General features: G+C 46.0%; 1 protein-coding gene across 3 annotated transcripts in view; it reads right to left on the bottom strand.

Annotated features, from left to right (window-relative positions):
* Window positions 1-27,140, bottom strand: part of ATP8A1 (ATPase phospholipid transporting 8A1) — a 473,872-nt gene that overhangs the window by 432,478 nt on the left and 14,254 nt on the right. The gene's annotated exons all lie outside the window — the stretch shown is intronic.

Raw genomic sequence — 27,140 nt, 5'->3', positions numbered from 1 at the left:
CTGTTGCCAATCCAGAGGTCACATTCAACCCCCATGCTGGCAGTGGTGAGGGTTTGCCAACTAAAGTGGCCCCAGGAACTGCTAGAAGTGTTGTGAGCTTGGGCATTAAAGCAATCTTTGGTTCTACAAAGAACTACAAGTCCCAATATGTTCTGCCATTCTTGGCCTACTAAGGCAAGCTGGCCCTTAAAGCGTTTGTTACTCCAACCAGGGACGTAACTACAGGGGTTGCAATTGCAACCGGGCCTTATGCTCCAGGGGCCTGTGCAGCTCCCCTGTACACCTGGATAGGAGAGGCGGCGGGGGCAGCATGTCGAGAAATCGCTGTCCTTTTTACTCCTATAGCTGCAGAAGGAAAATGGAGGAGATTGGTTCCTCTGTATGCTGCCCCCGCCACTCCTCCTATCCAGTTCACTTGTGTTCTGCTGTCTCAGGGCCCCTGTGTGCTTCCCTGGTGCCCCCTTCCTACTGTACTGCCCCCCCCCCCCCCACTGTGCTCCCTTCCCTCTCGGCTGCTGCAGGGGACGTGTCACAATAGAGAACCAGGAAGGTGTCGGTAAATATGTAATTTGCCAGCTCCTTCCTTTTCTGAATGGACAAAGTCATAGTCAGTGACATAGTAAAAAAATAAAATAAAATGATAAAAAATACAATGTAAATACTAAAAAATAAAAACTACTGACACCAGTAGATGAACTTCCAGGATCGCAAAGGTCACACTTGCGACCGGGCCCTAACATTCCACCACCGTGGGGAGGCCCCAAGATGGCAGGAAGAGGGCCCACTGCAGAACTTGTGAAAGGGTCCTGCTGCGGGACCGTAAAAAAGGGCCCTGCAACGAGAGTAAAGGGCCCCAGGCTCTGTGGGAAGAGTCCCAGGGTTGAAGAGAAGGGCCCCGGCCAGGAGTCCGGGGGGCCCCTCATGGTTTCTTGCACCGGAGCCCTGAAGGTTCTAGTTACGCCTCTGACCCCAACACTTCATATTCCTAATATGTGCCTGCTTTACCATGTACACGTATGAGAAAATATCCTGTCCGCTTTGTATTGCGTCCTTTACGTAAAATCCCAGGTGTTCCTGCCAGTCCTCCTGCTTTCCTATTAAAAACTGACCATGCTAAGCATGAGAGCACACTGGTATTTCTCTAGCTACGGGAACTCCGTTTCCTCTCCTCCAATGACCGCCCCCCCACGCCACTGCACAGCTATTCACTGGCGAGTTGGGTGTGCTGCTGCTTCTCCTCCCCCCAGCTCTTACACAGCTGAGGACAGAGGGAAAGTGATCATTTCTAAATAAATAAAAAAAAAAAAGGGGGGGTGGCAGTTTATAATTTTTTTTTTTTAAATATAGCTATATAAAAATATGTTGCCTTTCAATTCATCATTAAACTGAGTGGGTTGATTTACAAGGTGATCATTTACAATCACTTTAAGTATTGTATCAAAGCCAGGTACTCAAATCCATAAAATCCAATTCCAAGCATTTGTTGGTAAATCATGGATAAAGTGGAGAACAGTTTACAGTTCGGACAGGTTTTAGTTCGGTCTGTCACCTTATTGAAGATATTTACCCTCACCTCCTGCATCTGCGACACCAGTGCATAGAAATAGGGAAACAGTTGCATATGAAAACACCAACAGCAAAAAAACAATGTCTGAAATTCTAACTTGTCCCTGCTCAGCTAAAAATGCATTTATGTCTACACCTCAGTAGGGAGGATTCTCCATTTTCTGCCTAGACAACAATAGAGAAGAAGCCGTGACTGACAGACCAAGAGCCGAACGATCAGCGGTCATGTGATGGATCAGTTCTAGGCCTTTGACTAGGCATGGGACAGCTGCAGTATAGAGGGGAGTATGGATGTTTGTGCTTTTCATAACCCCCATACTTGTCCTTTAAGTGCCAGTTGACATTGGTGAGATGCGGGAACCGGCACTGAATAGGACTTTACACAAATGTTTAGCAGAAACATGTGCATTCTTGCAACACACAGGCCATAGTGTATTGCCATTCTATTTGAACCACTGCACCTTCAACCCATATGGGCCACAGAGCACCATAATGTAACGTGTTGGTGTGCACAGCTTTGGGGAAGAAAAGTGCAGGTCTAATTTTGGGTTGAGGTGCGTTTGTAGCCCAATTTAACAAACAGGCTGCCATAAAAACATGCCTCAACCTACAAGAATAAATGAGCACTAAATATTGGAAACTGGCTATCCGAGATACCCAAGGGTGGCTAGTAAAGGAGTACTGGATAAATTCCATTTTGTTTATTCACTGTGAAATGTATATTTTATATAATAAATATTGTGTGTGTGTGTGTGTGTGTGTGTGTGTGTGTGTGTGTGTGTGTGTGTGTGTATGTGTATGTATGTGTATACACACAACCAGGCTCCTGGAATAAGTCCAGCCTTTAAAGTCGTTTTAAACCATTTACCCATGACCCAGTGAAGTGATTAGGCTCAGGTGATACATAGAGGAAACAAATCCTCCTACTAAAACAAACAAATCAAACGCCATTACTTGGCAGGGATCTGATGTCACATATTGCACAGCCTAGATCACAAAGCCTACTGTAATCTGAGACCTGAGTGGAGGGAAATAACACATTCCATCTACAAAGCCTCATAGGGAAACCTGCACAGCTGAGGCCGTCAACCTTGTCCTCAAACCACAGGGAGGAGGGGGGAGGCAGACCTCCTATCACAGCTTGGAATGGCAGCAAGGATGGGAAATGTCATTATAATGGGGGACTTTAATTATCCAGATATAGACTGGGCAGAAGGAACCACGCATTGATCCAAGGCTCGGCAGTTCCTAAATGTTTTGTAGGACAATTTCATGGTTCAGATGGTGAACGCACCGACAAGAAACAATGCGGTACTAGACCTACTGTACTAACAATACAGACCTGATCATGGATATAGAAATACCGGGCAACTTAGGAAACAGTGACCACAGGTCAATTAGTTTCAGTATAAATCATAGAAATAGGAAACACAAGGGTAACATAAGGACAATAAATTTCAAAAGAGCGCTCTTTGCTAGACAATATAAATGGGATAGAACCTTTGGAACAAAGAACACGGAAGAAAGATGGGAGTGCGTCAATGGTGCCAGCTGATTTGGAAAAAAGCCAATGTGGTATCAATATTTAAAAAATGGCCGAGATATATGCCGGGGAACCATAGGCCGGTTAGCTTAACATCGGTAGTCTGCAAGATTTTGGAGGGGATGTGAAGGGACTATATAAAAGACTTTAGTAATGAAAATGGTATTCGTAGTAATCAGCATAGATTTATGAAAAATTGTTCTTGCCAGGCCAATCTATTACCCTTCTATGAAGAAGTGAGTTACCATCTAGATAAAGGAAGGCCTGTGGATGTGGTGTATCTGGATTTTGCAAAGGCATTTGATACAGTTCCCCACAAACCTTTACGAAGGTACGTAGGTATGGACCATAGGATGAGTACCTGGGTTGAAAACTGGCTCCAGGGGAGAGTCCAGAGGGTGGTGATAAATGGGGAGTACTCAGATTGGTCGGGTGTGGAAAGTGGGGTCCCCCAAGGATCTGTCCTGGGACCAGTCCTGTTTAATTTATTCATAAACAACTTTGAGGGTGGGATAAACAACACAATCTCGGTATTTGAGGACAATACTAAGCTAAGCAGGCCAATATCTTTTATGCAGGACGTGGTAACATTACAAGCAGATCTGAACAAAATAATGAGGTGGGCAACTACATGGCAGATGAAGTTTATAGTTGAAAAATGTAAAGTAATGCACTTGGGTGTCAGAAATATGAATGCAAGTTACTCGCTAGGCAGTGATCCTCTGGGTGAATCTAAGATGGAAAAGGACCCTGGGGTCCTAGTGGACAACAGGCTTGGCAGTGGCATGCAATGCCAAGCCGCTGCAAGAAAAGCCAACAGAATACTGGCATGTATAAAAAAGGGAATTCACTCCAGAAATAAAGAGATTATTCTCCCACTCTGGTCTGGCCACATCTGGAGTATGCTGTCCAATTCTGGGCACCGGTCCTCAGGAAGGATGTGCTGGAAAGTCCAGAGAAGGGCAACAAAGATAGTTAGTGGAATGGAGGACATCAGCTATGAGGAAAGACTAAAAGCACTGAACCTATTCTCTCTGGAGAAGAGACGCTTGAGAGGAGATATATCAGTATAAAAATACTGTATTGGTGACCTTAGCATAGGGAACAAACTTTTCAGAGAAAGGGAATATAAAATAAGACAAGGGGGGCACTCACTAAAACTAGAAGAAAAACGGTTTAACCTTAAACTGCGTAAGGGGTTCTTCACTGTCAGAGCAGTAAGGATGTAGAATTCTCTTGCACAAGAAGTGGCATCAGCAGGGAGCATCGGTAGTTTAAAAAAACTTTTAGATGGGCACCTTAAAGACCGCAACATTCAGAGATACACAATGTACGGCTAACAGCAAACATACACATCATAGGTTGAACTGGATGGACTCTGATGTCTTTTTTCAACCTCACTATGTGAGTTGCCAAGAGCCGGTCCACAGTAGCCCGACTTGTCAGCCTGACAAGTCACGCTCCCTCGCGGTCCATTGACCGCTACAGGACCCGTTCTAATAGGAGCGACACAAGTCGCTCCGACTTAGAAAAAGGGTCCTGTACTACTTCGGGGCGACCTCGGAGCGACTTGCATAGACTTCCATTATGTGAAGTCCCTGCAAGTCGCTCCGAAGTCGTGGTGCATGGTAATGCACAAGTCGCCCCCGAAGTAGTAAGGAGTCGTGTCGCCTTAGTGTGAACCGACTCCAAATGTTGTACCTTCAATAAATGTAACTATATTGCTACAGTTAAGAGGCGCCTCTCTTCTCTTTTATACTCTGTAGCTCCTGCTGCTGATTCTAATCCCCTTGTGGAGGCGCCATTTGTGGATGGACATTTTATTGTTACACAACCTATCACATTGCTATAATCTTTTTATATGGACTATAAACTGAAAGACTTCTGAATACATGGTTGTGGAACGAATCATCTGAGTTTCCATAATCTTTTTGGGGGAACATTTGCTTTGATATAAGATTTGGATTACAAGCATGTTTCCAGAACAAATTATGCTCGCAATCCAAGGTTTTACTGTACTTCTAATTACAGTTCATAGGCATATGACTATATTGATGAGCAGGTTTAATTTCAGTTACATTTTATGAATTGCATTTACAGTCCCACTGGACAGCATTATGGGAAAAAGGTATGCTTCCTAAAACAACTACTATAATGAGGGTTGTCTGATTTATGTTCTGTAGACAGAAAGGCAGCAAAGATTCATGTGATGAAAACAAAGTTTTGTGTTCCCGACAAAAATAAAATGTGCTATCCCCCGTATATAAATAATGCAGGAGTTTCTCAATAGCAAGCCAAGCAATCACTGCCTGACTGCAAGAAGAGATTACAATTTACATTTGACCTACATCAAAGTCAAAATCTTGAGAAAGGGAAGCTGTCAATGCTGCCAAAACTTAGACAAGCTGGTCATCTGAAATTTGATTCGGATTGTGGCAGTTTGACAAGAGGCTCCCTTTATACAGAAAGGGTATGTGCACACGGATGTCATTTAGTTCATTCTTCCATCCATATTTAGTTATTTTTCCTCTAAACAGGAAGTAATTTTCCATCTCTAAATTTTACCTATAGGTAAGCCTATGTTAAGGCTTACCTATAGGTAGTTAAATATCTCCTAAACGGGTCTTGTTTAGGAGATATTGGGTGTACATTCAGCCAGTGACATCACTGGCGCATGAGCTCTGAAGCGACGGCCACTCGCGCGGTTCCTTCAGAGCCCTGTGCCGTGAACGGCGGCTTCTGTGCGTATGCGCAGGTGTGAGGTCATCGCGGCTCCGGCCAGTCACAGAGCCAGAGTCCACAAACCTGGAAGCAAGATGGGTGAAGATAGAAGCGGCCTCCAGCGATGACATGCTTCGATGGAATGCTTCGTTTTTAGGCAAGTTTCGCATAATGTGCTAATATGCGATGCATACTAAAATTATGCATTCGTCTTGCAGGTAAAAAAAAAAAAAAAGTAAAAGTCGATTGGTTTACACCGCTTTAAAAGAGAGAAAGGACACATCTTCTGCGTGCTTCTCCGTCCACATGAAATGATGGTTTAGCTAAAATCAAAAACAAATAATCAGCACAATGAAAATAACTTGTGTCCTTTGTGCCGATTCTTCTTTTAGGATAAATCTCCCCCCACCCTCCCAGGTTCCTAACTATGCTGCTGTAATCTTCTGATGTGGTGGAGGTTAACACAAGAAAAGGGCTATAATGAGGTCTCATCAAGAGATTGACTATGCCCGCCCTTTCCTGCCAGATTCACCATTCATAAAAATTGTACTACAGCTTCTTTAAAGGGTAAATAGGATCTATGAATCGGGGGCAGGCAGATGAGTGATCGTTCACCCCTCCATTCATAGAAGCTGTAGTACAGCTTTCATGAATGGTGGATCTGTTAGGAAAATGCGGGCACAGTCAATTTCTTGATGTGAGCTCCTGACAGCCCTTTACTTGTGTTAACCCTCACCGCATAAAGTTGTATTAACCCCCACCACACTGGGAGTTTACAGCAGCAGGGGTAGGAAGCAGGGTAGGATGGAGGAAGATTTCTCCTAAAAGAAGAATCAGCTCAATATGAACTGTAAATTATGTCACTTGTGCCAATTTTTGTTTTTAGCTAAACTTAAAGCGGAGTTCCACCCTCAAAATCAACTATGCACCATCCGCTTGCTTTAATGTACCTGAAAAAGAATTGGATAATTAAACATTTTTTTTTAATTTACTTTCCTTGTTTTTAAAGAAAATATAGATACCTTCCTTCCTCTTCCTCCCTCTGTGACCGCGAACCCGTGCAATCACTTTCAGCTTGCATTGACTCCAGGGAGAGGAGCGTCATCCCTACCAGGAGTCAATGTGCCAGCACCGGCCCTGCTCGTCACTTCCGGTGCAGGCATGCCATTCCCTGCCTAACAGCTTCTGGGCATGCCCAGAAGCTGTGCAGGGATGACGCACCTGCGCCGGAAGTGACGAGCAGGGCCTGTGCAGGGCATTCTGGGACTCCAATGTCACCGAAGAGGACACTCCGGCTTCAGCTGCCCACAAATGAAATGGCAGCGCTGGACAAGACATTTTCAAGGTAAGTATTTCTTCTAAAAAGGTAAGTGAAACAGGGGACAGTTCAGAGGATATTGTTGCTTAAATGCGGGTGGAACTCCGCTTTAAGCTTTAAAGATGGTTTTAACAGTGATTTCTGGCAACAAATAAAATCTACTAAAGATATCCGAATGCTAACCTGCAAACACTAAGGCCCCTTTCACACTTGGAGTCCGTTGGCGGACTCAGTTTTTCTCAGCGGGGAATCGATCCACCGATCCCCGCTGAGCAGACGGATAGCAGCTCTGGCTCCGCGCTCTGTGCGGAGACAGAGCTTTCAGGTCCCTGCTGTTCTCTATGGGGGAATCGGATGAGAACAGACAGGCGGGACGGATGGAAAATAGGGTTTCCATCCGTCCAGATTTGACGAACCGGATTGGATGTCAGCAGCAGATGTCTCCGCTGACATCTGATGCCCCATAGAGATGTATGAGGCATCCGTTCAGATCCGCCTGAAAAACTTGCAGGCAGATCTGAATGGTCCGCTAGTGTGAAAGGGGCCTAAAACTTGGCCAAAGTTTCATCAAACCACTTGCCTACTGGGCACTTTTACCACCTTCCTGCCCAGGCCAATTTTCATCTTTCAGCACAGTTTGAATGACAATTGTGTGGCCATGCAACACTGTACACACATGACATTTTCATCATTTTTTCACACAAATAGAGCTTTCCTTTGGTGGTTTTTAACCACCACTGGGTTTTTTTTTATAAATAAAAATTACCAAAAATTTAGAAGAAAAAAAAATAAAAAATAATTTTTCACAGTTTGTTATAAAATTTTGCAAATTTGTAATTTTTCTCCTTCACTGATGTGCGCTGATGAAGCTGCACTAATGGGCTTTGATGAGGAGGCACTGATTGGCACTGTTGGGACTGCATTGATGCACAAGTCCAATTAGCACAAGCTGGGTATCGGCTCTCTTCTGTGGGCGGAGCCCGGCTCAGCCATATTCTTTTCAAATTGTGACAGTGGGTGTGGGTAGAAGATTCCAGACTCACTGTCACAGTTAGAAGAGGGATCAGGGAGAGGATGCAAGAGCAGGAACATGTTACATGTTCCAACCTAAAAACAGATGGAACATGTAACATGTTCCTAAAGGTGAACTTCTCCTTTAACTCAAGAAAGTACATTTTATCGCCCTCAGCCTTTTCCAACATCGTTTTTTTGTTGCCGAGATGTGACTTCCTGAGAGGGTGGCTAATTTCGTCCTCCATGGTCCCACTGCATGTAGAAACATAGGACACCCTCTCTTGTACACTACAGAGATTAAATTTGCAGTCTACATACCGTAGAGCAGTGCCATTGACCCCAACCAACATGAGTTGCTCTTTCCAAGCTGACAGACGTGAGGGAGAAAAAAAAAAGGAAGGTTCGGGAGATCACAGATAATGCCACAAGGAGGCAGAGAAATACAATTAGAAACGATTACAAGAAAAAGATTACAGGGCTATTAAAGAGGTTGTAAACCGATAATTTTTTTTTTTTGTTTTCTTTACATCCTGAAAGATAAAGACATAATGAGCTAGTATGCATCGCATACTAGCTTATTATCAAATACTTACCTTAGAACGAGCCCTCGCCGCGCCGCTCTCTTACCTCTATGACGGGCGACATGTACAGTTGCCCGTCTTCCGGGATCGCGGCATCCGGCCATCTGATTGGCCGGAGCCGCGGTGACGTCACTCCCGCGCACGCGCGCGGGAGCCGACGGTCACGGCACAGGGCTCTAAAGGAACGGCACGATCTGCCGTTCCTTCAGAGCGCATGCGCCAGTGACGTCACTGGCTGCATCAAATGTAAATATCTCCTAAACGGTACATGTTTAGGAGATATTTACAGTACCTATAGGTAAGCCTTAACATAGGCTTACCTATAGGTACAACTTCCTGAGGAGGGTTTACTTCCTCTTTAAAGCGGTTGTTCACTTGAGGGGAAAAAAAAAAAAAAAGACGACAAGTCAGAAGATACAAAAACTGTAGCTGCTGACATTTAACAGGACACTTACCTCTCCAAGGATCCAGCGTCGTCCTCACCTGGGCTAGTTCTTCACTAGCTTTTGGGTTACCAGCACCCTAAATGTGGGCAGCCAGGTATGCTGCTTTCAGCCTCACAGCCAGCTGCCCACTGCAAATGCGAGAGCTGTGCTGCCCTTTGTGAATGGTCCTGCAGTCTTCTGGGACCTACGACATGTCCAAGAAGACTGAAGAAGAGGGGCCGGGGGAACCTGCCCCCCCCCCAAAAAATGATTTGCCAAATATGGGCGAGCAGGGGGAGTGGAGGACTGAAAGGAAACTTTAAATTCAGACTATGAGTGGTCTATGGAACTACTAAGAGTATGGGTGGTTGCCGTCATCCCTAAATAATGGAGCAGTGTTGTGTTGGTTCCTCAAGCCAAAAGAATGGAATTGTGTAGGCAAAAGCATATATTAAAATGATTATATTCATTTTACAAATTTCATACAATGCAGTATATTCAGTATATATGGAGTGAAAACAAATAAAGATTGCAGTGGCGGTTGGTGCCGCTAATTTCAACTTATACTTGAGTCTAATAGGTGATTCCGTTGTTTGAACTGTGGAGACATCCGGAGGGGATGTGAGTCAAAACAGACGGTTCTGACGCGTTTCGGCTGTAGGAATTTTTTTAGCCTTTGTCAAGGTATCACCATATATTATTCTAAAAAAGTGAACAATTAGTGCATTAGTGAGATTGAAATATACGTTGAAAACAAATAGAAGAACATTTTTACATTATTTTTACAATATTGATTGTTACATTGTTGCTTCTGAGAAAATTTCTTTCACAGGGCACCTGACAGCCAAGTTAAATTAACAAGCAATTGTAAGTGGATCTAGCATTTATATTACTATTCATTATATTATTAATAATAATGCATGGAATTTGTAAAATAAATATAATATAATCATTTTAATATATGCTTTTGCCTACACAATCCCATTCTTTTGGCTTGAGGAACCAAAACAACACTGCAACTTTAAATTCAGAAACCCTTCCAATCAGAAGTGACAGGTCCTGAAATCTAACCATTTAAATGCAAACAAACCCAGCATTAAAACTATTTAATAAAGGGTCAGTTAGTACAGAAACAAGCAGGTAGGTATGCTTAGAGAATGAACCAGCACTGGATTTTGCACTTTGCCTGTAGTGTTTCTTTAAAGAAAACCTGTACGGAGAGAACAAGAAAGCTTCCACCTGAAAATGCTAGTTGCAGAACAGGATGGCCGAGTTCCATATGAATTACAGAAATGTGACCTACACTTGTCACGAGTGTAAATTGTACAAAAAAAAAAAAAAAAAAAAAAAAAAAAAAAACAGCTTACACAATATCCTGATACACGATATGTAAACAATAAAACACAGAAAAGTATGGCGCTATAAATGACAAACTGAATCTATCTCAAAGACAAATGTGTAAAAACTCAGAAAAAAAAAAAAAACGCACAAAAAGTGTGCAAAGAATCACATAAGTGCACGATACATACTGTTATACATGTTAATGTTTGTACAGTGCACACTTTTTTTTGTACCTCTATGACTCTTTGCATATTTGCCTTTGAGATACTCAGTTTGTCATTTTATATAGTGCCACACATAATTTTTTTCATGCTATGTTCAGGCCAGTGGCTGACAAAATATGGTATCCAGAGGCAGCCAGGCACCTAGCATTCTCAGGAAGAGGTCAACCATGACATTCTCCATATTTTTCCAGTACAGGTTTCCTTTTAAAGACAAGTGGATGATCACATGTCTAGATTATTTGGAAATCACCCACATAGGTTATGTTAATCTGTGCCCATCCACAGTCCTCTTGCACTACATCAATTGTGTGCAGCGCCCCTTGTAGCAAACAATTGCATATTTTTTGACAGACATCAATGAATCTCATTCTGTTTCTCAGTCGCTGTTACCAGATTTTGAGGACCATTGGCAGGAATATCCACCTTAATATAACAAATGTCACTGAGGCCCTAATTTCACATTGAAGAAAGCAGAAAAACTCAATCAAGTAAACCACACAAGAAAACCTGGCCAGTGAGCGATCAATAACTATGGCAAAAGGTTAACCAGTGTACGAATAATCAGTGAGACTCCCAAGACTCTACAAATCTATGGTATGCAAGTAACTAGAATAACCTACTGCTGACAGTTTAGGCCATTTATAGTGAGTTTAGCTTCAAGTTAAATGCTACATATCACCCTTTCTCTTTCTTTAAAATGTTACATTGTAAGCAGACATAGCAGCTAGCTGCAAGATACATTGTAACATAGAATGGTTACAAGTATAAAATATTGCCATGTTGTACAGTAATGCTTGCTTTACATTAAAAGCGGAGTTCCGGCCTCAAAAATCGAAAAAAAAAAAAAAAAAAAAAAAAATCGAAAAAAATTGATTTTGGGCCATCCGCTTGCTGATTGCAACCTGCCCAGAAGCTGTGCATGGATGCCGCGCCTGCCACGGAAGTGACGAGCGGGGCCGCTGCAGTGCATTGTTGGACTCTGACGTCACGGAAGAGGACACGAAGAGGAACGCTGCGGCTTCAGCTGCCCTCACCTGAGATGGCAGCGCTGGAGAAGAACTTTTCAAGGTAAGTGCGACCCGGGACAGTTCAGAGGCTATCCATTATGGAATGCACTAGTCCTGACTGTATTTTTAGCTAAAATTGACCTCCGAAGCTGGAACTCCGCTTTAAAGTGGTTGTAAAGTCAGAAGGTGTATTATCTTAATGCATTATATGCATCAAGTTAAAAAGCCGCCTGTGTGCAGCAGCCCCCCAACTATCTCAGCCATCCGGGACTCCCCTGTTTGACATTAAATTATTAAACTCAGTTAGCCAATGAGGAGAGAGAGGGCGCAGGGCCGAACTGCAGCTCAGCATTTGAAAAGACACACGGAGATGTACCTCGGCTCGGGTGCCCCCATAGCAAGCTGCTTGCTGTGGGGGCACTCAAAGGGAGGGAGGATCCAGGCTGCTCTGTGCGAAACCAACCGCACAGAGGAGGCAAGTAGGGCACGTTTGTTATTTTTCTTAACCACTTACCTACTGGGTATCTAAACTCCCTTCCTGCCCAGGCCAATTCTCAGCTTTCAGCGCCGTCACACTTTGAATGACAATTGCGCGGCCATGAAACACTACCCAAATGACAAATAGAGCTTTCTTTTGGTGGTATTTAACCACTACTGGGGTTTTTATTTTTTTGCTGAAAAAAAAAAAAAAAAAAAATGTTTTTATAGTTTGTCATAAAACTTTGTAAACCGGTAATTTTTCTCCTTCATTGATGTGTGCTGATGAGGCGGCACTGATATGCCCTGATAGGCACTCATAGGCTGCACTGGAGGGCACTGATAAGGCAGCACTAATAGGTGGCACCAAGGCACTGGTAGGTGACACTGATTCAGCACCGATAGGTGGCGCTGGTGGGCATTGATAGGTGGCACGGAGGCACAGATGATCCTCTCCTCTTCGGGACCACTGTCCCTCTAACAGCAGCCGGCGATCTGCTTTTTTTTCAGCTGATCACGTGGTAAGGGGCTGGGACCTCATGGAATCGCCTATCACAGAGCGAGCTGTGCATGCTCCGCAGGGAGCGTGCAGGCAGCTCATGCATGAGAGGACATACATGGATGCCCTCCTGGCAATTAAGGTCCGCGCTGTAGCCATCTTTCAGCTATAGCGCAGACGGAAAGTGGTTAAAAAAAAAAAAAAAAAAAAAACACAGCACTTTACAATCACTTACTTTGTTCAGCTAGCTGGCATAAAAAAAAAAAAAAAAAAATGCACAACAAAAAAAAAAAAAATGAGCTTATATCCCCATGCACAAACTAAGGTGGATGGGGAAATCCTCCCCACAGTGTCTGTATTCTGACAGCAGGACTGGCTCACCAAACGAAAGCTCGATTTGTGTGAAAAAAAAATTATACAAAATTTTGTTTGTGTACAGTATTGCATGACCGCGCAATCGCCATTTAAAGCGGAGTTCCACCCTGGTCAAATTTTTTTTTAATAAAAATACCCCCGGGACAGTCAGGGTTAGTACATTCCACAATGGCTAGCCTCTGATCTGTCCCGGGTTGCCCTCACCTTTTAGAAGAAATACTTACCTTGAAAATGTATTGTCCAGCGCTGCCATCTCAGGTGTGGGCAGCTTGAAGCCAGCGCGATCCTCTTCTGTGTCCTCTTCCGTCTTCTTCGGTCCCACGATGCACTGCAGCGACCCTGCCGCCACTTCCGGTGCCGCAGCGTCATCCCTCCACAGCTTCTGGGCATGCCCAGAAGCTGTTTAGCAAGGTATGACGGCGCCTGCACCGGAACTGACGTCGGGGCCGGTGCAGGAGCATTGATTCCTGGGAGCGATGACGTTCAGCTCCCAGGAATCATTGCAAGCCAGGAAGTGACGAATCGCCATGGCCGCCGAGGGGAGGAAGAGGAAATAAGGTAAGTATATTTTCTTCTAAACCAGGTAAGTAAAAAAAAAAAAAAAATTGCGATTTTCCATTTGTTTTTCAGGTGACCCGGAGGCAAGTATAATTTTAGGGTGGCACAATGCTTAATAGAAAAAAATGGCCTGGTCATGAATGGGATATAATCTTTCCAAGCTGAAGTGGTTAATCTGTGTCTTTTATATCTACCTAGAAGAAAACAGAGGTGACATTTGTAAAATGCTATTTAGCAAAATCCTTTAATACAACAACCTAAGTAAATTCAGCAGTAAACACACAGGACATGCTCTGCATCTCTGTAGGAGGTGCCGTCACATTAATGTCACCTCTCATTTTCAATAGTCTGAAGAGCCCATGATAACCCTCCCCTGACACCCGCGTCACTATGCCCTGAGCCAATAATGGAGGCTTTGGTATTGGTGAAGAAGCTGGGAACAAGCAACGCTTACACCCGGCTATTTATCAATTTCATTGGACAGTGTTTACTAAATGCTGCACCGCTCTTAACATACCAACATCTTCCTCTCCGCTCTTATATGCATTCAGCAGAGACATTGCAATACACTGCGCTATCAACTCTGCAGCCCATTTTCAAGATAACTAAAAGAAATAAAAGGGAGCCTTTTAACTACAGAACATCCCATTCATGAGGGCCCAGAAAACCCTCGACAATATACAAGAGAGTTATTTCCAGCATATCTTCACAAAGAAATACCCAGATGTGTCAAAATGGCTACAGGTTGCAATCCCTGCGCCTTCATAGGCAGCTGTGAGAAGGCGTCAGTAAAGCGAATTCAGGACCCCACGGGGGAATTCTAATAAATAGCACAGTTAAGTGTTTTTCCATTACCTGACTTAAAATTCAATCACCCAGCATTTTCCTGGCCTGCGCTGTGAGAAAAGCAATCTGTACCTTTAAATTTCTAAAGCTATTCAGAGTTTTCTCTTTATCACTTTAACACCTCTGCTGTCATGTGCTGGAGAATGTGAGATTGTAGCGGTTACGTAAGAGGTGATAGTTAGCACTTGGAATCATTATTTCCAAACACATGTGTGATACAATGTGCAATGCAAGGCCTTGATCAGGCAGCATGGGGCCAGCAATCTAAGAACAGACACAATACATAGAGGAACAATAGACCGTATATCCCACACAAACATCAATGCTGTTGTTGAATATTGCAGTAGCACAAGTCAAGGACTATTCAGGAAATGAGGATTCATACTTCAGACGACAAGCACCGCATCAGACTAAACATGGAAATGTAAAGCATTGCCCCTAGACTATCATTTCCTGCATTCAATCATCAAGCTGTGGTAGTTTAGCGGAATCTTTTCCCCCTAATGACCAGGCCATTTTTTGTGATTCGGCACTGCGTTACTTTAACTGACAATTGCGCGGTCGTGCGACGCTGTACCAAAATAAAATTGATGTCCTTATTTCCACAAATAGAGCTTTATTTTGGTGGTATTTGATCACCTCTGCGATTTTTATTTTTTGCGTTATTCACAAAAAAAAAATAATATATTTTTCACTTATTGCTATATAAACTTTCAATAAAAAAAAAAAATGTTTTCATCATTTTAGGCCAATATGTATTCTGCTACTTTTTTTGGTAAAAATAAATCCCAATAGGTGGATAATAACTGGTTTGCGCAAAAGATATTGTTCTACAAATTAGGGGAAAGATTGGTGTCATTTTAATTTTTTTTTTACTAGTAATGACGATCAGCAATTTTTTGCGCTACTGCGACATTGCAGAGGACTGGTCAGACACCTGACATTTTTGACACTTTTGGGGGGGACCAGTGACATTAATACAGTAATCAGTGTTAAAAATATGCTCTGTTACTGTACTAATGACACTGGCCAGGAAGGGGTCAACACCAGAGGCAATCAAAGGGTTACATCTGTCCCTAGGGGGGTGCTTTCTAACTGTGGGAGATGTACTTATGGAATGAACACAGAGACCGGTGTTTCTAACTAGGAGGAACACAGGAGCCCTGTGTTCATTGCTGACAGAACAGCGGTCTGCCTTGTTTACAACGGCAGACCGCCATTCTGTCTCCACGGGGAGCAATTCCGGGTGCATTTGTAGTACTACGTCGTCAGACGATAACGAGCCACTTTGCCGCAGTAAGCGGTAAAGTGGTTAAAGTCTCTCACAAGTCAAGCTAAAAAGTCGCTCCTTCATGGGGCGACTTTTTGGTCGCGGTAGTGTGAACCGGCTCTTAATGACACTTTGATCATCCAATGATCCTAGACAATGGCTTCCATTCCCCGGGCTGAAAAGACTGTTCTCAGAGCAAGTCCCCATAGCCTACAAAGAACCATCAGGTTTATTGGAAACCCAACATTAAAAAAAAAAAAAAAACCTATACAGTCCCATAGGGGATGTCACTTTACTTACCTGAAGCCGCACTCATGTGAAACCCTCAGCCTGATCCTTTTTTTTCCTTCTCGGGGTCCTTCCTTGGATGTGCACATCACCTCCTTTGGAGGAGGTGACATTTTCAGCAGTCGGTCTTCTCTCACAGGATCCATAGGCAGGAGGACTCTAAAGGAGGACGGTGAGGGGACCAGTACCCAAGAAGACAACAAGCAGGGAAAAATCCTGGTCTCAAGGGCAGGAAATTAGCTTGACTCAGAGGAGACTGACTTTGATGCATTACACTGCAGGATGGTTTAGGATGCAGTGTTTAGAATCAAGACTGCAGAGAAAAAGAACTAAAGCACAATAAGCCATTTCATTTTTATTTGTCACTGGGATTGGGCTTTAAAAGCCAAACTCAAGGAGCAAGTTAATACAACTGGAACAATTAATACATCACTGAATGCGTTTTTAAATGCAAGCATTGTAGAAAGTTCCAGAATTAGACTTGGCATCAACATCTCGCCATATATTTACAGTCTGTACAGCAGAGCTCAGAAAGGCAGAAGCAGAACAAGGAGCCAACGAGGAGATTACTATTCCTGCCATGGACAGTAATGCTGGGGGACAAGTAGAACAAGCAGCCAACGAAGAAGGTACCATTCCTGCCACCGAGAGTAATGATGGAGGAGAAGCAGCACAAGGAGCCAATGAGGAGAATACTATTCCCACCACTGATAGTAATGTTGGAGGAGAAGCAGCACAAGGAGCCAATGAGGAGAATACTATTCCCACCACTGACAGTAATGTTGGAGGAGAAGCAGCACAAGGAGCCAATAAATAGGTTACTATTCCTGCCACTGACAGTAATGTTGGAGGAGAAGCAGCACAAGGAGCCAATAAATAGGTTACTATTCCTGCCACTGACAGTAATGATGGGGGAGAAGCAGCACAAGCAGCCAATGAGGAATATGGGAAAAGGGGGGCATTTAGCCCCCCCCCCCCCTTTTCTTATGGGATGGCGGAAGGGGTCAATTTAAGCCAATTTATGGTCAATCATTCGTGATAGGTATAGGAGATTTAGCATAGGATACTCTGAGGCATTGGGAATCTGAACTTTTTGACTCCTTAAGCTAAGTGAACACCTTTTTCCAGCTTCAAATTCCCGCCTTTCATTAGCTAGGTAGATTTGGCTTACCTCTATTTTGGTAAACGAATGGGAGTCCTTCCCGCTCCTTTTTCCCACCCCAAAAGCCCACTCAAACCAGCTTTTGGGGCTATATAATCAGCTGTTCAGACTGTGAGGGTCAATCTGTTTCTGGAAATCCTGTGATCCCAATTTTCCCCTCCCTCCCCTTGTCGCGGCCATAATTATTATGTGGTAAGGTCACCTCTATGTTTTGAGGGGAACTTTGTTATTTTCTGTTTTAATTTATGGATAAATGAATGCAAATATGTTATGTGGTTGATACGGCCCGAGTTGTGATGACTGGGTTGTAGGTTATGTGATTTAGAGCCAGTTCACAATGCTGCAACCTCTAAGTCGCCTCATAAGGGGCGACCTGTTAGCGCGACTTCAGCGCGACTTTGCGCGTATTCAGCGTGACTTGTATGATAGACGACTTTGTATTTGGCCAATCAGAATATGATGGTTCTGGGTCATGCTCAATCACACAAAAAAAAGTTCCTAAAAATTGTTGTTTTTGATAGAGAGCCAATTATTGAACAAATTATTGGGAAAAAAATTAGATTTCTTTGGATTTAGTGTCTGGGGGGGGTCTAAAAGGTGTACCTGTGAAGTTTCAGCTCTGTAGCATGTCCAGAACCAGAAAAAAAGATAATTTTTCTTAGAATTTTTAGTAGCACAGGGTAGTGGCTTCTTTCCACCTTGTCTGCCCCCAAAGACACCCAAAAAATGCCCGATAATTGCCTGCAACAAAAACGGCCAGGTGGAGAAAAGCCACTACCCTGTGCTACTAAAAATTCTAAGAAAAAAACGGAATTTTTGTAAAATCTTACCTGTAAAATTCCTTTCTCTGAGTCCTCCGACAGTCGCCGCCTCTTCATATTCGTCACATATGGGGGTATTAGACTTTGCTCCGAAGGAGTAGCTAGGCAACAGAATATGTTAACATTAAAGCTTTTAACATATCCCACCCTCAAGGGGTGGTCCCCTCAGTCAATACCCTCCTACTTCCTGCAACCATATCTCAGTTTTAGTGGAATAGCAGTAGAGTATACAACCAAACCCCAAAAGAGGGGCGGGGGCGGCGACTGTCGGAGGACTCAGAGAAAGGAATTTTACAGGTAAGATTTTACAAAAATTCCGTTTTCTCTTACGTCCTCCGACAGTCGCCGCCTCTTCGTATTTGTCACATATGGGGACGTCCCAAAGCAGTGCAAACATGAGGGGTGGGAAACGCATCCACGCCGAAAGGCAACGCAGTCTCCGCATCAAAGAAAGGAACCTTACCAAAGGAAGGAAACCAGCTGGGCAACAGAAAAAAACAAGTGCTCAACAGGAGCAACAACCCAGGAAAAGACAAAAAACCAGGGGATACAAAACTTATCCCAACAGCCAGAGGTCCCCAACAAGGGACCCTAGGGAACTGCCGCACTAAGAATCTTGCGGCCAAAGGAAGCATCCGCCGATGCCTGAACATCTACTTTGTAGAATCTTGTGAACGTGTGTACGGTCGACCAGGTCGCCGCCTTACACACCTGGGCTACAGAAGCCCCATGACGACAGGCCCAAGACGTACTCAAAGATCTAGTAGAGTGCGCCTTCACAGGCACAGGGGGAACCTTCCCCTGCAAAGCATAGGCCTGTTCAATGGTCTGCCTGATCCATTTTGCGATGGAAGAGGCCGAAGCCGCCATGCCCTTCCGAGGACCCTCTGGAAGAACAAACAAGGAGTCCGTCTTTCGAAAAGACTCAGTCGATTTAAGGTAAACCCTTATCGCCCGAACAACATCCAGAGAATGCAATCTCACCTCCTTTGGATGTTCAGGCTTCGCGCACAGCGAAGGTAAGACAATATCCTCATTAAGATGGAATTCCGAAACTCGTTTCGGAAGAAAAGAAGGATTAGGTCGCAAGACCACCTTATCCAAATGAACAACCAGGTACGGAGACTTGCAGGACAAAGCTGCCATCTCCGACACTCTGCGAGCCGAAGTGATCGCCACCAAAAAGGCGACCTTTTTGGACAACATAGACAACGAGATCTCCCTGATCTGTTCAAAAGGAGCACGTTGCAACACAGACAGAACGAGATTCAAGTCCCAAGGGGGCAAAGGATCCCTCCTAGGAGGAACCAGATGCCGCACACCCTGAACAAAAGTGCCAACCAAGGAGTTGGAAGCCACGGGACGTTGAAACAGAACGGCCAGTGCAGACACCTGACCCTTTATCGTAGCCAGCGCCAAACGCTGATCAACACCCGTTTGAAGAAAAGACAGCACACGGGAAACCGAGTACGTGCGGGGTGAAAACCCCCTGGACTCACACCAGGCAAAATAGGCCTTCCAAGTACGGTAATAAACCTTCCCCGAGGAAGACTTCCTCGCGTTGATCAAAGTATGAACGACCTCTGGAGAGAGACCCCTCTCCTTCAGGACCTCGGTCTCAACAGCCAGGCCGTCAAAGCCAGCGACTGTAAAGCAGGATGGTATATCGGTCCTTGAGACAGTAGATCGTCTCGAAGAGGCAGACGCCAAGGAGCGTCGACCGCCAGATTCACGAGGTCTGCGTACCAGGACCGGCGAGGCCAGTCCGGTGCCACAAGAATCACCGTGCTGTGTTCCGAGTGTAACCTGCGAAGGAACCTGGACAGCAACTAAATCGGTGGAAACGCGTACATCAGCCTGTACTGATGCCACGGGGCCACTAACGCGTCCGACGCGTCTGCCCGAGGGTCGCGCGTCCTTGCCACGAACCTTTTCACCTTGTTGTTGAGACGAGACGCGAACAGGTCCACATCTGGAAGACAGCCGGGTGGAGAGACCATTCCCCCTGATCCAGGGTCTGGCGACTCAGATAGTCCGCCTGCCAATTCTCCACTCCCGGAATGTGAACCGCCGTTATCGCCGGGACATGAGTCTCGGCCCAAGACAGAATGTCGGCCACTTCTCGAGCCGCTCGGGCACTCCTGGTGCCCCCTTGGTGGTTGATGTAGGCCACCGCCGTGGCATTGTCCGTCTGCACCCGAACCGGGCAGCCCTGCAGCCGGTCCGTCCAGCGATGAAGACAGAGACTTATCGCACGCAATTCCAGAATGTTGATCGGAAGGGAAGACTCCCCCTCCGACCAAGTTCCCTGGGCGGATAGAACGCACAGAACACCACCCCAGCCCGACAGGCTGGCATCCGTGGTGATCACCGTCCACGAGACAGGACGAAACGACTTGCCCCCGGACACAATCGGGGACTGGAGCCACCACAGAAGATTTCTTCTGGTGCGATGACTCAACGAGATTTGAAGATCCAGAGAGTGAGGTCGCCCGTCCCACCTGGACAGGATCTCCGCTTGGAGACCCCGCGTGTGAAACTGGGTGAAGGGAATTGCCTCGAAGGCCGAGACCATCAATCCCAGACATCTCATGCACGTCCGCAGAGACGAGTGCGGAACATCCCTAAGGGGGCTGACTTCCTCCTGAAGAGTTCTGAGTTTGTCTTCCGGCAGGAAGACCTTCGCCTGCACCGAGTCCAGAATCATTCCCAGGTAGGGAAGACGAACCGACGGACTCAGTGTCGACTTTGGAAAATTTATCGTCCAACCAAACTCCTGCAGAGTTTGCATCGTGACAGACAGGTCCTTCTCCAGACCCTGGCTGGTCGCAGACCGAACCAGAATGTCGTCCAGATACCCCAGGACAGAAATGCCCTGGGCCCTCAATAATGCCAGAACCGGTGCAAGCACCTTGGTGAAGACCCGCGGAGCCGAGGCGAGACCAAAAGGCAACGCCACGAACTGGTAGTGATCCTCCGCAATGGCAAATCGAAGGAACCTCTGGTGACCCTCGAAAATGGGGATGTGAAGATACGCATCCTTCAAATTGATGGAGGCCATGAATTCCCCCGGAACCAGGGCAGCCACCACCGACCGCAGGGATTCCATGCGGAACTTGCGAACCCGCACAGAGCGGTTCAGAGCCTTCAAGTCCAGAATTGGACGAACCTTGCCCTCCTTTCTGGGCACGGTGAACAGATTGGAATAAAACCCCCGAAATCTGTCCCGATGAGGCACCGGAACCACCACTCCCTGAGCCCTCAGGTCCCGCACCGCCAGGTGCAGGTCCCGCAAACGCTCTGGAGACAGTTGAAGATTTGAGGGAAAAAATCTGCTCTCCGGCCGAGAGAGAAACTCGATCTTGTAACCAGATCGAACGATCTCCTGAACCCATCTGTCCCGCACACGGGCCAACCAGGGTTGAAGAAAACCGAGCAAGCGTCCCCCCACCCCAAAACTGGGTGAGGGCGCCCCTTCAGGCCGAACTGTTATGGGCTGCAGATCCGGATTGGCCGGACTTCTGTTTCCCAGACCAGGGCTTCTTCTGAGAGCCTTGACCTTTGAACGGCTTGCCCTTGTAGTGCGGCCGAAAGGCACGAAAGGACCCCTGAGGGGGCCGAAAATTAGCATGCTTCTTCCCAGAAGCCCCCTTAGCCTTGGGGAAATGGGGCAAGAGAGTGCTCTTACCCCCGGTGATCCCCTTAATCAACACATCCAAGGACTCCCCAAAAAGGCGAGACCCATCATAAGGTAGATTGGCTAAGGTCTTACGCGAAGATTGGTCCACCGACCAACATTTTAACCAAACCAGGCGGCGAGACAACACCGCCACGCTGTGCACACGTGCAGCCAATGGAACCAGGTCCAGGTCCGCATCACACAGATACATGACACCCTGGTGGATTTGATCCACCATATCCAGAGTCGCCGGCGAGGCCGAGTCGGCCACTAGGACGCGCCTAAGCATCTGCGTCCAACTTGCGATCGCCTGGGCCGCCATGAGAGAAGCAAACAGAGCTTTAAGCATAGAGCCCGTAACAGAATAAGTATGACGGGCAAGAGACTCCAATCTCCTATCCGTGGCATCACGGAACACAGGGGAATCCTCTGCAGGAATCGCAGTGGCCTTGTTTAAAACCGCAATTGCATGATCCACTGGGGGAGGCACACACCACCTTTCATCAGTGGAAGGAGAGAAAGGATAACGCAGCTTGAACCTACTTGGTACAGCAAAAGGTTTGCGCAGATTGCGCCATTGTTCCTTAACAGCGCGCTGAAAATCATCATTGCAGGGAAAAACCTGCGGTGTCCTGCGTTTTCTCTGCGTCCCATAAGCCGCCAAGGCAGCGGGGGGACACACTTCATCCTGCAAACGCAATGTTTGCTTTATGGAAGCAATCAATTCATCCATGATTGCAAGCTCTTCAGGCGAGCCAGGGGGAGAATTATCAACCCCCTCAACTTCAGCCTCCACTTCGGACCCCACTAGATCTAGGGAGGAGCGGGACCCCGATAAGGAGGCCCCCGCCATAACAACCCCATCACCTTCACCCTCAGAATCAGAGGAAAGAGCAATTCTGGGTCTTTTAGTAGATTGAGCAGCCACCAGCATCTGCACCTGAGCAGCAAGGCCAGCCACAATAGTGGCTAAATCCCCCCCTGGGGGGGGAAACAGCGGTCCCCTGGCTTTCCACCAAAGCGGTAGGAAATTTGCCCTCCTGAGAATCCATTGCCCCTGTAATACCAGACAATAAAGGGTTAACTGCCCCTTTAAGCAAGCGCGGCAAGCGCAGCCCACCGCACCACACTCAAGCACAATGAGACCCCCACAGGGAATATGCAAACTGAAACCAGGCAATGGATAGCAAGAACAGAAGGATAAAACCTGAGGAGACCCTCGCCGCTGCTGCTGCCTCGATCGGTGTTCCTGGAAAGAGGAAGTGATGCTGCCAGGGCGCTCTATGAAAGCCTATGGAGGCTACAAGAAAATGGCCGCCATGCATGTAAAACATGCGGCCGGAGCGAGTGTAGGCAAAATGGCGCCGTTTGGCGCCGAAACCGCCGCTCCACAGTATAGTAATGCACACATGACATTCATGTATAAGAACACATGTCAGATCGCCGCAGCGATCGCTGTATAATGCCCAAACATGCCAAAAAAACATGCCCCACAGCACACAGCTTTTCACACTGACCAGGCTGACACACACAGTGTCACACAGCTCCCCCCCCCCCCTTGCAGCCCACAGCATGCAGCCGAGAGATAGGGAGACAAGCAGTGTGAATAGAGGCAGGTTACACAGTCCCAGACTGACACCCCCCCAGACAGACAGGTCCCCACATAGATACACTTACCTCTCAATGGCGTGGGGGACCCGCACAGGCGAACAAGCCGCTGCACATGAGGCAGGGAGAGTAGCAATTCAAGACGCACAAAATGGGGGTTAAGAAACCGCACGGCGTCCAGTGAGGTAGCCACCTCACCAATCATCCCTGCACCGAACAGGGATGGGTCGTTCACTGTGCCAGGAGCGTTACCTGACTGAACGCTCGATGGCAGGCTGGGAAGCCACTGACCCACGACCTGCGACCAGGGGGATCAGCCCGAGACCCAGCCCGCATGATCCTCTTCATCAGAAGAACTAACTAACGCTGACAAAAATAACAGCTAAGTAAAGGTAGAGAGAAAACTCAAACAAAATTTCAAAAAGAAGAAAGAGTCTGGGGCAGAAAGCCCCAGCACAGGAAAAGCCAGCCACTCCTGACAAGCTAGACATTAAAACTGAGATATGGTTGCAGGAAGTAGGAGGGTATTGACTGAGGGGACCACCCCTTGAGGGTGGGATATGTTAAAAGCTTTAATGTTAACATATTCTGTTGCCTAGCTACTCCTTCGGAGCAAAGTCTAATACCCCCATATGTGACGAATATGAAGAGGCGGCGACTGTCGGAGGACGTAAGAGAAATTATCTTTTTTTCTGGTTCAGGACCATTTTAATGGGAAGTCGGATCACAAGTCGCTTCAAATAAGATAAGGAGGCAACTCCCATTGAAGTCTATGGGACAAGTTGGATCACAAGTCGCCTCAAAGTAGTACAGGACCCTTTTCAGAAGTTGGAGCGACTTCAGTAGTGCCAATTAAGACGGCACTCATTGATTAACATTGCTTTTGTTATGTCAAGCGACTTGGGGTGACTTGAGGGCACACAAGTCGCCTCACAAGTCGCAGCAGTGTGAATGGACTCTGTGTTATGTTTATTTATTATATTAAACCAGTAATAAACGGCCACAGCCTTATTTTGCCAAACTCAAGTGTCTGCTGTGCCTATTTGATTATTTATTGATAGTTGTGTTATTTATGGTAATCCTTCCTGCTATTCCATGTACTATTCCTGCCACTGACAGCAATGATGGAGCCTATTTTATTCCAACTTGCTCTTCAGTGATGCACTGAAAAAAATGCAGCAAATTTTCAGGCTTTAAGATGCATTACAGTCCATTCATTTTGAATTGGCTGCCTAACTAGACTCAATGCACGAACATGCACTGCTATTATGCAGCCCTCTTGAAGTGTTGGGGCAGAACTGGAGGCCCCCTGTAATTGTCAAGTAACCACCACTGGGATAGACAGTAATACCAAATGCTTTGGCAGCTAAAGATGGCCCTCTTATATGAATTCTGTGTATTTCGCCAATCGCCGAGAGCTCAGTTTTAGATCAAACCTGTGCCAACAATAAACTCTATAACCAAACACTTTTACTTAAGAGCAGCATCATTAGGTATCAAGAGACAATGTTTGCTTTTACTGGCTAACTCTAATTTAATGCATTTAAAGAGCTTAATAAAAGTTATCGGCACTCTGGTTTCTTGGCTACTGAGATTTGTCCAGCCTGTCCATATGCTTTGCAGTACACCCACATTGTGAAGGTGGGTGAATTTAGAAAAACATTTGTGTATGACCTCAATGCAGATACTACAGCCCTAAAATGTACCTCTGGTGAAAATGTAAAATCAAATGTATTTCTACATTGTATTTTGATTATCTCTAGCCTACTCCTATTGGGTTGAACGATCTTGACGTTTGTAAAGATCCCCAGATATGGACTTCCTTGAATTCTGAGACACATATTGACTATGCCCTGTGAGTGGATATTGCTGTGTCACACATCACAGAATCTGCCTTCTGAACTACAGGAGTGATGAGAGAAGGGGTTTCAGGAGGTGGAGCCAGTACAGGAATCACCAGTTACAGGCAGCAAGGTACCATGGGACAAGTAGTCCTTAAAAAAGGAAAATAAAAAGCAGAGAAACTGCAAAGCGCATGCAAGGAATCCAAGTTGTGGCAAGAGATGGTCAGCCGACAGGCAGCACTCACAACATGAAAGAAGATTTTTTTAAGTAAGCTAATATTGGATTGTTAAATATAACTATTGTTTGTATTATTAGAATGCTGATGTTAAAAAACTTAGTGTATGCTTTGACTATAGAACTCCTTTACCGATCGTCCTAGTGGGACTGTCCCTCTATTGGAACCAATTATCGACCTCTAGCTATTTGCATGCATTTATAAAAAAAAAGGTAGAAAAAAAAAAGTATAGCTAAAAGCATTAGTGGGTTTATCAAATCATTTTTGCATACAAATTCCTTATGGTCCATACTCCAGTAAGTGTGCTAGGGTGTGCCCTATGCACACATATGGTGCCTGTTATTCCCATCTCAGGGAGGGGTGTGCCCTATGCCAGTGTTTCTCTCAACTTCGGTCCTCAGGGCCCACTAACAGGCCAGATTTTAAGTATTACCTTGGGGAGATACAGACTAGAATACTGCAATCACTGAGCAGCAAATGATATCACCTGTGATGCATTTCAGTTTTCTTGCAAACCTGGCCTGTTAGTGTGCCCTGAGGACCGGAGTTGAAAAACACTGCCCTATGCACACATATGGTGCTCCTTATTCCCATCTCAGGAAGGGGTGTGCCCTATGCACACATATGGTGCCCCTTATTCCCATCTCAGGAAGGGGTGTGCCCTATGCACACATATGGTGCCCCTTATTCCCATCTCAGGAAGGGGTGTGCCCTATGCACACATATGGTGCCCGTTATTCCCATCTCAGGAAGGGGTGTGCCCTATGCACACATATGGTGCCCGTTATTCCCATCTCAGGGAGGGGTGTGCCCTATGCACACATATAGTGCTCCTTATTTCCATCTCAGGGAGGGGTGTGCTCTATGCACACATATGGTGCTCCTTATTCCCATCTCAGGGAGGGGTGTGCCCTATGCACACATATAGTGCTCCTTATTCCCATCTCAGGGAGGGGTGTGCCCTATGCACACATATGGTGCCCCTTATTCCCATCTCAGGCAGGGGTGTGCCCTATGCACACATATAGTGCTCCTTATTCCCATCTCAGGGAGGGGTGTGCCCTATGCACACATATGGTGCTCCTTATTCCCATCTCAGGAAGGGGTGTGCCCTATGCACACATATGGTGCTCCTTATTCCCATCTCAGGAAGGGGTGTGCCCTATGCACACATATGGTGCTCCTTATTCCCATCTCAGGGAGGGGTGTGCCCTATGCACACATATGGTGCTCCTTATTCCCATCTCAGGGAGGGGTGTGCCCTATGCACACATAGTGCTCCTTATTCCCATCTCAGGGAGGGGTGTGCCCTATGCACACATATAGTGCCCCTTATTCCCATCTCAGGGAGGGGTGTGCCCTATGCACACATAGTGCTCCTTATTCCCATCTCAGGGAGGGGTGGGCCCTATGCACACATATAGTGCCCCTTATTCCCATCTCAGGGAGGGGTGTGCCCTATGCACACATATAGTGCCCCTTATTCCCATCTCAGGGAGGGGTGTGCCCTATGTACACATATAGTGCTCCTTATTCCCATCTCAGGGAGTTGAGAGGTATGAAATACATGCGTTCCCTATTTAGCTGCTCCCCTGAATGTCCCCCTTTAACACCCCCCTTCCCCATAATCTAAAGATTAACAATTCCCACCACAATGTCCTGTCCTAGGGTAACGTTAAATTACATTCCCCTATGGTACAGCAGCCTCATAGTTCCTGGACCACACTGTCACTGACC

The sequence above is a fragment of the Pelophylax lessonae genome, assembly GCF_965119305.1.
Source record: "Pelophylax lessonae genome assembly, chromosome: 1".
NCBI classification, from domain to species: domain Eukaryota; kingdom Metazoa; phylum Chordata; class Amphibia; order Anura; family Ranidae; genus Pelophylax; species Pelophylax lessonae.
Note: the sequence above shows the minus strand (reverse complement) of the source record. Positions and strands in the feature narration are given on the sequence as shown.